At 35.5% G+C, this 15,299-nt stretch overlaps 3 non-coding genes across 3 annotated transcripts; 2 read left to right on the top strand and 1 right to left on the bottom strand.

The window, feature by feature from the left end:
• Positions 1-6,259: 6,259 nt before the first annotated feature.
• On the bottom strand, positions 6,260-6,377 carry LOC124634794. The gene has a single exon (XR_006984928.1). It is a non-coding gene; the product is annotated as a U5 spliceosomal RNA (small nuclear RNA).
• Positions 6,378-8,590: 2,213 nt separating this feature from the next.
• On the top strand, positions 8,591-8,791 carry LOC124634793. The gene has a single exon (XR_006984927.1). It is a non-coding gene; the product is annotated as a small nucleolar RNA U3 (small nucleolar RNA).
• Positions 8,792-9,526: 735 nt separating this feature from the next.
• Positions 9,527-9,727, top strand: LOC124634792. Its single transcript, XR_006984926.1, has one exon. It is a non-coding gene; the product is annotated as a small nucleolar RNA U3 (small nucleolar RNA).
• Positions 9,728-15,299: the final 5,572 nt, after the last annotated feature.

Raw genomic sequence — 15,299 nt, 5'->3', positions numbered from 1 at the left:
TATTGAAGTGAGTTCTATATCGGAATTACATAATTTGTTCGATGAAGTTCTGAAGTGGAGCCGCGATTCGAAATTATATTCCTCATTGGGAGATAGTTGCTAAGGTGAACGGTATTTAGGATCCTATTTATATATTGCGTTTATATTTAGAGATTATTGGTTTATCTTTGGCACTATCTATAGCAATTTGAACAAAGTTGGTAGTTATGATAAAATAAATTAAGTAGTTTATTCACTATGTCAGTAATGAACCTAGTAGCTATTCATCCTTAAATTATCCTAAAACATAAAATAACTCAACTACAGATAAATGAGTTTTTTGAGTGTAAAATCTTCGATCAAGAATCGAAGAATAACCACCCTCCTCTAAATCGGCGAAAATATAATCTAACCCTAAAATGCGGACTTTCTATCGGCTATAACATTACAGGTGTATTAATATAATGCCACTTTAATCCGTTTGAGGCACGGTTCAGATAACCAAGTTTGTGGAACATAATTGGAGAGTATTAATATCAAGTTCTCGAGTTAAAGTTTGGATGAACTTTGTTGAGACTAATCGTCTCTTTGCTCGGGTCGACGTCAGTGTTACTTGGTACAGCCTCTTTAATGTACAGCGTATATACTTGGGTACATACTCATAGTTTATTGACATTTATTGCTTAAAGAGACATAGCCCTGACGTCTAAATACATATCTATTTTGATCTAATAGGTTAGTTGAGAAAAGAGAAATATTGTTAGAAACATTGATAAGCTCGAATGTTAAAATAGGTATGCCTGGATAAGAAACTCAAACATTATTGTACGACTAACTAGCTTCATGCATCGAGATAGAAGTTGCTTACAACCTTTAACCAATGGGGCTATTTACCACTAAAACCTAAAGAAATTTGACCTGTCGGAGATAAGTGCGTTCAAGTGAACAAACAATTCTTCATTACAACTACGAAATCTGTTCCCCTCTGCGGGCTAGTTTCAAAGAAACTTTGAAGTCACGGGCTAATTTTATAACCCTTCACAGTTAAAACTCGAAAATCTTTGACCTATCTTCGTTAACAAGTTAAGTCTTGGGGAATGTGCTAATGAGTTTCTTCGAACGTGGGTACTTCCGTTTATCATTCAACGCAGTAGCAAGGAATTCTCAGAACGAAATACTTAGCAGACCTGTGCTTAGTATTCGTGAGGTAGCTCTTATTTTAATGAGCGAATTTTTATTGTTTGACGTGGCTGCTATGCTGGTTATGCGGTCGAAATGCTGAGATGAAAAACGCGCCGTGTTTTTCGTATTGTGAGGTCTGTGGTTGACAGTTGTACATATTAAATATTATGTGTGTACCTAATACATATAATCATGATGTTGAAAGCAATAATGTATGCTTGATGTTATTCCTCGTTACTAGTGATGTATTTATCAAAATAAATGCAGCAGGATTAAATTCGATTTTTCTGCAGTATATTTGCGACTATCATATACATCATGGTTTTTATATCTTCATTTTGTCCTTAACCTAACACGAATGCATACGCATGCACACGTAGCTTATTCTAAAATAGTGAGACAAATAATTTTCAAAAATCTTTTTCAGCTAAATCAAAAAACATCCAGATTCTTTTGCCCAGGTATATAAAATGTACACTCCTAAAAATTTACTACGAAAGGTTCGAATTTGGATGTTTTGATATTCAGCAGATTTAGCTGTACAGTTTAAAAACCAGGTTAGACCCGTGCCAGTTGTATTTTGAATCAGTGCCAATGCTCTGTGAATAGCCACTGATACTGTTGTGTGTGTAGTTCTTTATTGTGCTTTGGGTATAAAATAGCCAATAGCCGGTAGAGAGCGGTGAAGGGTCAGTTTATAGGGTGTTTAGTTTTAACGTGTAGTTGTTATAACTTATTTCATTAATACATTATTTTAAGTGATAACAAATACATTAATTTAAAAAAATACGGTAATTTTAAATGAAAAAAGCCGGGTTACTCTCGGCGGAAGAGTGGGGATCGCTTTGCGCACTGTAAACATAAGGCAATAAACCAATAAATCGCTTCTGCGCAGGTGAAGGTCAGGGCTCAATATCCGTGCCGATAACTATACCTTAGCTAAAAACAAACTCTAAATGAGGTTCTAAATTATATGTTGCAGTGTGGCGTAAAATAAAAGCATTATGAAAAATTTCGTCCTAATTATCTAAGTATTTACATGAAGTACTACCGTTTAATATACCTGGTAGCAGTGTTAGGTACTATCAAAATCCCTCATAAAACTTGCCCACACCTTATAAAATCCAGCTTCCTCACAAACCGTCCGAGCAACAAATACAGAAATGAACTAAAACAGCATTGAAAGGAACGAATGAATACAGGAAACCAATATTTCTTCTGTATCCTAGTCTAAAGTGAAATGTAAGGAGGTTCTACCTGACACATATAGTGTAAAATTGAAACTTCTGCAGCCAACGCGATCCTTTTCACAAAGGAACTCAATATAAATTGAAAACTGCGAATAGAGAATATTGTGAAAGCATACAGCGATATATCTTTGCTTCTGTGTCGATGGGAACGTTTGTAATTTATATGTAAAGGAAAGCTATTTTTGAAATAGAATGAAGGAGTGCTGTTGCTGTTGTTGTCGGTTGGAAGTGCCTTTTTAGGTAAAGCAACAAATTGAATAAATTAGGCAGATACAACTACTGACGACGTAACAATTTCTGGTTTGGTTTAATGATCATCAACATGTTCTATAATACTTCACACCATTTTGGTTCTACATCATAATAAAATATGATATATCTGTCATATGTTTTATGAAAGTTCCCTACTCCAAATCATCTCATTTTAAATGTTAATATCTTCTTCCCAGCCATAACACTTGCAAGTGGTGAAAGGGAGTGGTCTTGGGGCGCTGTCCATTTGTAATTTTTGACGTGAAAAGGTGCTAAAAACTAGCCTAGTTGCAATAAACGTTTTTGACTTTGACTTATTTCAAATACAAACAACACTGAGCACTAATTACACGTTAATGATATTCATTGTTCGGTACGTCATTGTAGGGATCCAGCAGAATACCAGCGTCAGGTATTCTACCTCACACATGCTGAGCTGGACTCCCATTCGGAGCAAACTTAAGACACACTGAACGGCGCCGTTATTTTTTTCCTTCTACCGTACTACCCTTCTAATATGTAATTTTATAATTTATATTTTTTTTCTTTAATGTAGGTAGTGGTAATAATAAAAAAGTAGCACTACCTTTTTTTAATTTCTTTGTGTCTGTTATAGTTTGTGGTAAATAAATATATTATCTATCTATCCAAATCAAAATCTACCAAAAACTTATTTTGAATGAGATTTAGAGATAATCGTGCAAATAACAAACATTTACATAGCTACATCAATATTATCATATATTGATGTATATAAGATGATGTAATATGTATATAACTAAGCACCATCAAATTTAACTTGTTTTGCAAACTAACTCAAGTAAGTATTTAGTTGTGAAACTATGCGTAATTGTGTTAGATAGGTATCCAACGAGCTTAACTGTCTGATAATAAGCGGGGTTCAGTGAATCGGTATAATAAAGCAGGCATATTTATTATCTTGGTCCATTGGTTTTTACAGTTAATGCATTCGAGACGTCTTGTTTTAACAAGACTTGACTTTTTAAGGGTCTCAAACAATTTGATCTTTGGGTTTCAGACGAGTGTATATCCGAAAATCATAAAATAATAATAATTGTTTTAGTCATGACGCAAATGCAAGTATAGTTGGCTTCTAATCGAAGATTTTTTTTGTAGTCACACGCCCTCGATTTATACATGTTTAACTAAAATTGGCACTTTGAAAAGGAGCAATATAAAGTTACAGCTAAGTCTATCTGTGAACAAAGGCGTGGTGATTTTTAAGAACAAAAATATTTCAAGCTTTAGATTAGCATGAAAATGTTACTCACTAACACTTGCCGAAAGTGCAACGACATTTTCCGTAATCACTTTAAAAGGAGTGAAATTGTCAGACCTGCTTCGATTAGCGTCGAACGGGAAGAGTAGAGGAAGTAATGGCTTCTAAAAAATTAGATTGACTGCTCGACGGGTGGTAATTGGCAATTAGGTCAAATGTTGGGTTTTTCGCTTGCACAAAATGTAACGTATATCAGCTTAGGTACATTTGGAAGAAGCAGAGAAGCTGTTACTTTTTATCGAATACGCGTCTATCTTGGAGTAACTGTGTCAAGCCTTGGGTAGGGATTGCACAATGCCACATGGATTGAAGATGGATTCAGTGAAGACCTTTTGTAGAGCCCGGTCACAGAAAATTTATAATTTCTTTTATTGATCTTTAACTGTAACCACCTGTACCTTGCATTTGAATGAGGTGAATAGAAGGACTTATTTATTACTTTAAACTTTAAGTAAATAAACGGGAATTCTTTCATGCCACTACTGCAAAAATGTTGTGAATTTGCAAGTATAATTTATTAAAAAATACGCAATTTGGATGCTATACAAGGGGTTGTAAAGATCAAGTATGTACCTTAAGTAAGTACCTTACGCTTACGAAAACCCCATACGCTTTTGGTTGGCCGATCCTTACAAAACGGCACAACTCGATACAAAAACTCCGTACAGCGTCTGTTTTTGTCGATCCTATGATAATTTAGCAGGGATTACCATTGTAAGAGCACGCAATCCTCAATAAAATGACAAGGTTGCGGCCGCCCCTTGTATTTATTTTTTGCTCTGCTTGAATGCCTTTAGAATTCATCGAGACAGAATAAATGGATAGTAGTAGTTTTTGAATTTGGCAATGAACTGTACGAAGAAAAAGAATAATACAATTAATAATAATGTTTTGCCATAGATATACACACTGCAAGATACAAATATAAACTATATACATAGTATAACTATATAGGTTACATAAATATTTAGATTTGTTAACTATAATGGGTACCAGGGTCGGGGGAGATAGTCGTGGTGGCCTAGTGGGTAAAGGACCAACCTCTCAAGTATGAGGGCGCGGGTTCGATCCCAGGTCAGGCAAGTACCAATGCAACTTTTCTAAGTTTGTATGTACTTTCTAAGTATATCTTAGACACCATGGACTGTGTTTCGGATGGCACGTTAAACTGTAGGTCCCGGCTGTCATTGAACATCCTTGGCAGTCGTTACGGGTAGTCAGAAGCCAGTAAGTCTGACACCAGTCTAACCAAGGGGTATCGGGTTGCCCGGGTAACTGGGTTGAGGAGGTCAGATAGGCAGTCGCTTCTTGTAAAGCACTGGTACTCAGCTGAATCCGGTTAGACTGGAAGCCGACCCCAACATGATTGGGAAAAAGGCTCGGAGGAGGAGGAATGGGTACCAGGGTCTTCGCACAAATATTATTTGTAGGCATTGATATGTGTGCTTTGTTTAGATGGCGGATAGCTTGTGATAGAAATATGAATGGTCTTTGCAAATGCCTCAAGAAATACATTCAAATCATCAAACAAAACTCGAACAGCAAAAATGTAAATCATGACTTGATTAATCGGTTGAAACTAAAACTAGAGCGCATTTATGCATTTTAAACGTACTCAATTAAGCAAGGAGTTACGCTCATCGCTTACACTTAGCTTAAAATATAGTGAGAATAATTCACATGGCCCGCTCTGCTGAGTCCGACGTTGATGGATAGATCGTTGAACGTGGATTATTACGATTTGCTGACCCAGTCCGGTTAAGTTATTCACTTGTATATGGAATATCTTGCGTGAATGTCAAGGATTTATAGGCTAAATCATTCAATAAAGTCTGCTGTTCAAGGATCGAGGTTGGAGCTAGATTTTTTTCGATTGATCGAACATGCGACAAGAGTTTATAGTATAAAATATATAATCATGCGACTAGACCCATAATTTAGATCTATGAAATTTCGGTGCTAACATTACAAGTGACGACATTCCGTGTATTAATATGCCTGATTTAAAATTGCGAGCATAATTAGGCTGTCGGAAAGGTGTTGCTACGAAGCAACGGCTATGCGCTTCAACACATTTATTTTCTCAACTCGGACTGAACATTTTGTCTTCATACATAATGCTAATGACAGAATTGTTATATTAATGATTATTGTGGCCATTGCTTGGAAGAACTTATTTTTCGCGTCAAGTATAAAGATCTGAACATGAGGTAAAATAATCTGCCAAACATGGTGTGAGGCATTTTCTGCGATAATTCTGCGTTGACTACAGACAGAATTAATTTTCAGTTATTATAAGCCCCACCGAAGCAGAGCATTCCAAAAATGCAATAGACTCATTTGAGTGTTCCCCTCCACGGAAATCTTTAGTAAAAGGCGAAAGATTTATGCGTTTTGAAGGGAAACCAGAGTTAGCGATATTGCCGCGGTCAGCAGACCCAACTCAACCGCCGAGAATCTTAATACCGCGATGTAGAAACGTGACGTAAATGTACAGCGCCATCTAGTTGAAAACTAAGGAACTAACTAACATTTGTTATGAACTGTTATGAAAATGCATTATATCGATTAACGGTGCAGATATATTTTAATATTTAGTAAATTATATAAATTGTCCTTGTATTCCAGGTGAAGCTGTAGGCCACTGTGGTAAATACCTGCCACTGATGCAGGTCAAGTCTTGGAGTAAGGGAGTGCTCTTTCGAGACTCCTACATGCATTGTGAACGTTCAGATTCTATTGGTAAATAGTTTTTTAATGGCACATTCTTTAGAAACTTTAATTTTTACAGTTGTCTTGGTTTTTTTATTTTAGTTATATTCTTTATTTGGATTCTCAGATTGCAGTAAATCAAATCAAATAAAATCAAAGGACATTGCCAGGGTCTGGGCTTAAAGTTTGCTCAGCCAGTTCACCCTTTAAACCAAAAGAAAATCTTTCCAACCCAATTGAAAAATATGAACACATCCATCTGTTTTACCATTCTAAACCCAACTCCTATCATAGGGATAAGAAATCGACTGGCTGGCTTGGTTGGAGCAAAAACTTGCGGAGAAAAAACTATTTCTATTCATATTACGTCATCACTATTGACCCTGACATCTGTCACCCGAGCCATCGAATGCTGTCGAATTTAGAATACGCTTTATTTATTCATAAATCCTCATATTGTGTAGTCATTGATTTGTGGCAGGTTGAATTTTTTGCTAGGCTGTTTATTATTCAATTTGTATGCAGTCATATTACTATCGCAGTCTTGCTTTTGTCAGAGATTTTGTAAGACTAGAAACAGGGTTCAAGGAACACCATGCTAGATTTTAGGTGAAAGTTGTCTTTAAAATTCCTTATAAAACAAAAATAAAAAAAGAAAACTATAAGAATCCGTTTTACAGTAAAGATAATGCTCCCCATCCAGACAAAGATACGGTATAGCAATCATGACATCCATTGTCACAATTAAGCTGAGCTTTCATTGCACTCAATGGCGTATTTAAAACGGACGGGCCGGTAACAAAAGTTAACATTTATATCAACTGTTGGCAAATTGACAATCGGTTTTCCGAATCCCTGGTGCGGTTTGCATGAGAATTGAAACAGCGAAACCAACAAACTCTGTAACGATTACTTTTCTGAACGAATAGTCACCGCAGCGGTATTCAAACTTAATCAATTGTGGCTTCCTGGTTTTTACACTATTTGGAACGGAACTGAAGGTTGCTTTGAAACGTGTAATTTGAGGTCAGGTTTGGTACTGCTCGTTTTAGTTCTTTAGTGATCACGGATGGATAAACCAAATATTTCTATCCCAATATTTCAAAGAGTAAAGTTGTGAATCGCAGTACCAACATCTTACAATGGTAAATAAATCCGGAATCAATATCGAGTGTACTACAATCTCTGACAAATCCCAGCTTATAATTAACTACATTGATTACTTCATTAATAAAATTAATCAGCAACAGAACATACCCACTCTAATATCATCTATTGACTTCCGTGCGCCTAAATTAATGACTGAAGACTAAGCAGAATTTGATTACAAGGCAGTGCGATCAAGTCGGCAATTGACGCGTCCAATTTACATACGGTTGCTATCAATAATCGTAGCCAATCAGTACGTCAAAGGGCTCTAATTCCCCACATTAATTAATAAGAACATTGCGCTGTTAATTTTGAATCGTCCGTGTAAGGTCTGCGAAAATTAATTCGGCGGAGGTCGGCCATCAATTGGTTCTCGTTAGCGGCATTTCGAGCGTATGAAACTATGAACTGTTGAATGGATTTTACTTTAATTGTCATTTGTGATTGCCGTTTGATGTCGGTTTGTAACTTTGGCTGGAGTTTTAGGTTACAAAATAACTCTGATTAAAAGTTTTACTAGAATTAATTGCGGATATAGGGATTAAAGATTCAATTGTCCCAAATTTTTAAACACATTTTAGTTTTTTGAATTTAAAAACATGATAGGTATTATGAATCCAATTGGATATGTATTTCTAAAATCATTATTATGTATGTTTATAATTGTACTCACTAGATGGCGCTGTACATATGACGTCACTTTGTACATCGCGATGTTAAGATTCTCGGCGAGTGAACGACCCCGCGCGGTCTCGCAGCTCGAGTTAAGACCTTACTTCATAGGATCATTTCTATAGTAAGCTCTTCACGAGACTTTCACACTACGTGAGTCCTTACAAGCCACGTTGATGAGATGTGGCGCGGTGCCCTGAGCGTGAGGCGGGCGGTGGTAGTCTACCATCAGCCCTCGATGATCGTTCGCTCCCCTACACCGGGGAGAGTGGGGTACTGTCGCTGTCTGAGTGGTTTTTGATAACTATTATAAAATCATACTTCAATATTTATGAAGCAAAAATTGCAATAATCTAAATAGTCTGCTCATTTATGTAAGGCAATAATGTACATTCCTAAAGCTTAGCACACAGTTTTTCAGCCCGAATCCGCCGAAGAAATAATCTCTACTTTTTTTTACACCTATCTTATGTGATGTTAGGCTTGCTGAATCCCACAATTCAACACGGGAATGTGTTCGATTCTTCAGTTTCATAATATTTTATGTAAAGGAATAATCCTTTCTTTCGGCGCATTCGGCTCGAGTAAATGTAAGCCTGACTGTACATATGGCAATGTTTACCAGAGCTCAAGTGATTTAAATCAAAAAAATTAGAAAAGTACGTGAGTATTAATAAAATTATGATAATGTTATTTCTCATTTCGTAGATGAATTGTGTATTTTAACCATTAAACATTTTTTAAATTTTACTTTGTCTCTTTAATACATTCATATTGACAAACCTTTTAATAAAATAAAACATGTGACATAACACTAGAACAGACGTTTTAATTCAACCTAAAAATAATACCTCACGTAGTTATCATGGCCACATCGGTCACTTTACTCAAGTCCTATATTTTTTTTATCAACAAAACTATAAATACAGAATATCGCTAGATGGCGCTGTACATATGACGTCACTTTGTACATCGCGGTGTTAAGATTCTCGGCGAGTGAACGACCCCGCGCGGTCTCGCAGCTTCAGTTAAGACCTTACTTCATAGGATCATTTCTATAGTAAGCTCTTCACGAGACTTTCACACTACGTGAGTCCTCACAAGCCACGTTGATGAGATGTGGCGCGGTGCCCTGAGCGTGAGGCGGGCGGTGGTAGTCTACCATCAGCCCTCGATGATCGTTCGCTTCCCTTCACCGGGGAGAGTGGGGTACTGTCGCTGTCTGAGTGGCTTGTATTTAAAACCTTTCGAAATTTCGTATTCCGAAAAAAACAGCAATAAGAAGAGTATCTTCATCATACATTACTTCATAATTAAATTTAGGCCCGGTTGTTCGAAGCTCGGTTACGTCAAGGTTAGGGTTAAATTCTAGTTACAGTAAAATTAACAGGGATTAAATTAAAAAAGCGTTGTTGAAGTACCAGTTAGTTTTACGGACGTTAAATTTCATAATAAAAACGTCAAAACCGTGGTCAAAATTGAAAGTGGTCAAATTTTAAGTTTAACTTTACCGTAACGTACGAGCAACCGGGCCTAATAGTGATTGTTGGCGAAATATTTACCCGATCCGGTAATCAGTATTAGGCAAACTAATAAGTTTACTCGGCTAAGTGGGATTCTCTTGGCAAGAGCTACAATAATGATGAACTGGTACGTATATTTAGTACGATATAAACAGGAACAGATAGGCACTTTACAGCTTATGTTAAAACATGAATTATTGAATATTGTATAAAACATATTATTTAAACATTAATAAAAAAAATCCCACAAATTATTTAGCTAGCCTCAACTAACCCATGAATATCGAATGAAAATGTGTGCGATCCAATTTCGAATCGATTCCATTAATTACTACAGTGATGACAGCACTAACTATCGAGTGGAGTATCGAATGCTTTAGATACTATTCTAGTTGCGGAATATTTGCTATGTAATTAACACAAAATCGCTAAACAGCTGTTGACAAAGTTTCGTTCGAAAGCTTTGATTACTGCATTGGCCGCGGGCCGTAGGTAATTAAATTTCTCTTTATCAAATCAAAATGGCGGTATTGTTTTGACGTTTGTTTTGAAATGAACTAAAAACTTTTTTGTACATTTATTGTTTCGATGTTTGTACTTTTTTGCCTATTCTCCCCGCGGCAATGTTGTTTCACCCATACTATTGTTCTGTTTGCGTGTAAATTGAAACCAAAAACCATCACAAAATACAAATTAAGAGTAGTTTTTAAACATTTAGGTAATGAGTGTTAATCGCCACTAATTCTAGACTAAATAAATTACAATTGCGTACAAAAACAATCAATTGTGAAACCAGTAACCGCTAAACAGTTTGGTTTGTATGAAACTGGTGCAAACCGCAAAAATCTGGCTGCACATGTTCAGATAAGCTGTAACCAAGCTCATCGATTCATGTCCATGTTAATTATCAAATGTAATTGTGTCGGCCGCAACCGAACTAGCGTAGATTTACTTATTAACGTCACAGTTGTGAATTTGTGTTATGATGGATTGGTTTTATACTGAAATGATGTGTGTATGAAGTGTCATTTGGAGTTTTTATTGATTCGAATTGGATTACACTGTATATAAATGGTACCTAACTAATCCGTCAGTATTTCTAAAGATAATTTTGGACTTCGTAATCCTTCTTAATTGTCTGTCTGTCGCGTTTTTACGCCAAAAACTACTGAATCGATTATAATGAAAGAGACGCAGATCTATGGCGTCTGAGAAATGACATAGGCAATTTTTTTTTCTGGTCGAGAGAAGGACTACGACAAGGTCAACTGCGGAAAACAGCTCTTATAAATGTACATACAACAGTTACCTATAATGAATAAGACCCTTAGGTATAATATACCAGCACAATCTGGCAAGTGTGATCGACCTCCAGGCGCCATCATCATTAACCCATAGAACGGCACATATGATAATAGCAATGGCGGCAATCAACAGATTGATATCTACATCTTGTTTGTTTGTATGGTAAGTACTTGCGCGTTTAGTGGTCAGGGGACGGGAATTCTATAGAGCTGGGAATAAAGGGCAGCACAGTTAATAATACTATTTTTTTGTGTTTGAATGACGCACGTAGTCGTTTTAACTCTTTCTTTGAAAAGTTGGCCTTAATTTGTTTGGCAATGTCACTATAATCCGTGGATATGGTGACTTATCGTTTAAAACAAAAATAAATAAAACTCCACAAATCGTTCGATTGCAAATAATTTCGCAGTATACAAAAATACCACGCATAGCAACTCCATAAAGATAACACTAAAGTAAAATAAAGTATCGTAAAGAAAAAACAAACTTCATACTTCACCTCAAACGCGGTGCAAACGTACCACTTGGGCATACTAAAAGTTATCTACGAACTTTATAAAAATATGTACCTACATTAGACAAGGGTAGCAAAAGGCTGACGTGTAAAAAGGCTTTGTAAAGTTTGTAAAATTCGTACTATATGGAACGTTCTGGAAGGTGTATAGAGGAACCAAAGTTTTGACGTGCGCGGAATAATCGGTGTTGTAAACAGGCAATGCTTTTTATAGACTTTAGTTTCGATGAACTTTGACCTCTTTTTATGATTTTGTATGTGTAAGCTTCGTAGGTGGTCAAATTAGGACCAATCCAGAATTCTGGATGTTTCTGAGAATAAGGAACTTCACCACCAAGTCTAAATGAAATCATCAAGATGCTTGGCAGTTACTCATAAACTAAAAATTAAAAAAAAATGAAAAGAAAAATATTTCAGATGCTTTTGGTTGGTCTAACAGCTCTATATCGATAAATTAGTTGCGGGCACCATTCTTAGGGCAATCAAGATATGCTAATAGTCATCTTTGATAGTCGGAGGCGAGAGATGCCTTCTCGTTACGGTCATCAGCAGATATCTGACCGACTGTGATAGTGGTAATGTGGAGTTTAAGCCTATGTCATGTCAATGATTTAGCTATTATTACATATTTTGAAGACATTAGGTACACCTATATGTATTTAAGTAATTAGTACTACCTATGTAAAATTATTTAAAATATTATTTTTTAAGCTCGCTAGAATCCTTTTATGAATCAATTGTTCATGCTGTCGCTTTTTGCACGCCCCGATCCTAAACTTATTGTGAAAAGGCACCTTTTAGATAAATTGAACTTTAAAAACGAATGTGTCGAAGTGTAGGTACACAAGTGTAGGTTCTTTTATTTCTTTGTAAGGGTTTTATGGACCATCATCATCATCTCAGCCATAGGACGTCCACTGCTGAACATAGGCCTCCCCCTTTGATCTCCACATATGAACCATACTTTTGTTAAACCTACATGGGACAGTCAAACTTAAATTGTACCCCATATGACAACACTACTAACAAAACAAGTACAAGCTATTCAAGTTACAAGTATATTTTCGTCCGTCCCCTCGGGAATCGCCCCAAACTTAATGACCTCAAGTACAACTCTAGCGCTAAGACAACAATAAAACAGGATTAACCCCGTAAACCAACATCAACCCTTAACGGCCGACCCATTAGCTGACAAGTGACGACTTGTAGAAAACGTTAAACTTGTACTAAGCTTGCTTTTGTTCGTGACTTCATCTGCGAGCGAAGTTTACTTTGGGTACCATAAAGACAGATGTGTATTACCTAGGTATATCACATGAATTAATAATTATATTAGCTGTTTCTTACAGTTTTACCTGTGTTTGTTGTAAGTGAAAGTAAGTTTTGTATTGTACCAGTTTTACTTGCGTATTAAAAGAGTGACAATAATTGTCATAAACCATTTATTTTTTATTATTTGGGTACCATAAAGGCAGCTTTTTATACCTAGATCATTATGAATGTATTAGCTGTTTCTCATCATATTGAAAAAATAGTTTTGCACTAGAATAAAAAGTAGTCTGTAACAGTTTACGGTGGCCCACATTTCTCCTAATTACTCTCCCCAAAATATCATAAAATTATCACAAACAAACAAACGTACATTCTCACTCATAATATTAGTGCGGAAGTAAGGATTAAACTGGAGCCTACGAAATTTTATGCGTTGTACAGATGCTGCTTGAGTCAAACGAAGCACCCATTCAGCGCATACGTCGCTCCGTTTTACGGTAGAATTTCTACTACTGCTGTATTCGGCTCTGTTGAAGTGCCGCCAATTATTGTGTTTGATACCAGTAATGATGGATGTTACACAATCTTTTTGTTTAAGTTTATGAGTCTGTTTTTAAGAATCTTTCGAAGTATTGGCACGTCTTCGAGAGAAAGGTATTTTAACAAATAACAATAAAGCAATTTTATGTGGAAATCAATTTTCCACATCCACAATACAATTTCGATATGTTTTTGTTTTGTACATATACATTTACTATATGAAAATAAAATGGTATGTTACAACATAGCAAGAATAGACAGACATGGATATTTTTTATTATTTTCTGCCCGAAGCATAGCTCGGTGGACCACAAATTAAAGTTCGGTGTGGCGAATATAAAAATTCAGCGAGTTGCATATAAAACCAGCAATCCACATATAAAATAAAACTTTTCTGTATTGTTAAGAAGAAACTTCAGTAAAAGAGATTAAAAAAATATTATATAATATTCGTAACATAGTTTGGTCCACAGTAAAATATTGACTAAAAAGAATTAAATGTTAAAAATATTTATTGTAGGTATTTATATAGAGCTTTAATAAATGTTTTATTTTTATAAATATAACAAAAATAGTAGGTACTTACCCGAGTTTTATCGAAGGGCTATAATTACCTATGACAATTTCTCTTTCATCATTTAATCAAAGTAGTCATCAAATAATTAACTTGACTTACTAAATTGGCTGAAGGAACATCAAAGCTACACCACGAATCAGTCTAAAACCACTCTGAAATCTTAGAAACCTTATTTCGAAGAACGCGATTATCTCTAACGATCACAGAATAAAACCGTTTGAATCTTACCAAACGCTAATTCTTACTATGATTTGAAATTAAGTAAAGCTTATGAACGTAATTAAATCAAATCACTGTCTGGGTTATCAAATTTAGATAATTTTATTAGCATTTTGATTTAGCTTTGAGATTTAACCAGCCTTTTATGTGGAAGATAAATCTTTTCTATAGTTTAAGGTATTTAAAGGACTATAAAGTCTGAAATTACCAACCCGCATTGAGAAAGCGTGGTGATTATATAATGCTCAAGTTCGCTCAATCCTTTTGTGTGTGAGAGGAGGCCTGTGACCAGCAGTGGGACGATAAAAAGTCTGATGATGATGATGAAGGCATTTAAATAAAGCCGTTTTTGTAAATGCTGCTTATTTTCGAAACAGATTTTTGCTCATGAATTTTTGATATATACAAGCCAAAAAATATCTTAGACAGAGGTCACTATGTCAGTAATTTAATACCTACAAGAAAATATTTTTGTAAGTAACAAAATAAAATATTTTGGTAAAAATCATAACAACATCTATTTTCTTGAGATCTTTTGTCTGAAATGAAACAATGTTATATTAATATACGTCTCATTGTTGTCTAGAAACATAATACTATTTTTGATGATAATAAAACAAGAGAAGACGGAATGCCTAGATTCGTAATTAATTATTTTGTAGGCGTCCTAATTACAAGACATACAGACATGACAAGTATTATGTTTGTCGCCTTTCTAATAATATTTAGGCTGTTTTTTCCTGTTTTAGTAATGACAATGATACGAGATAGTTCGATATAAAATATGTGAGTAGGTGTAGGATTCAAGATAAAATCTCTGTATGTTTAATCAATTGTCAGGTAAAAAAGTAAA

The sequence above is a fragment of the Helicoverpa zea genome, chromosome 11, assembly GCF_022581195.2.
Source record: "Helicoverpa zea isolate HzStark_Cry1AcR chromosome 11, ilHelZeax1.1, whole genome shotgun sequence".
NCBI lineage: Eukaryota > Metazoa > Arthropoda > Insecta > Lepidoptera > Noctuidae > Helicoverpa > Helicoverpa zea.
This window is presented reverse-complemented; position numbering and strand designations above follow the sequence as displayed.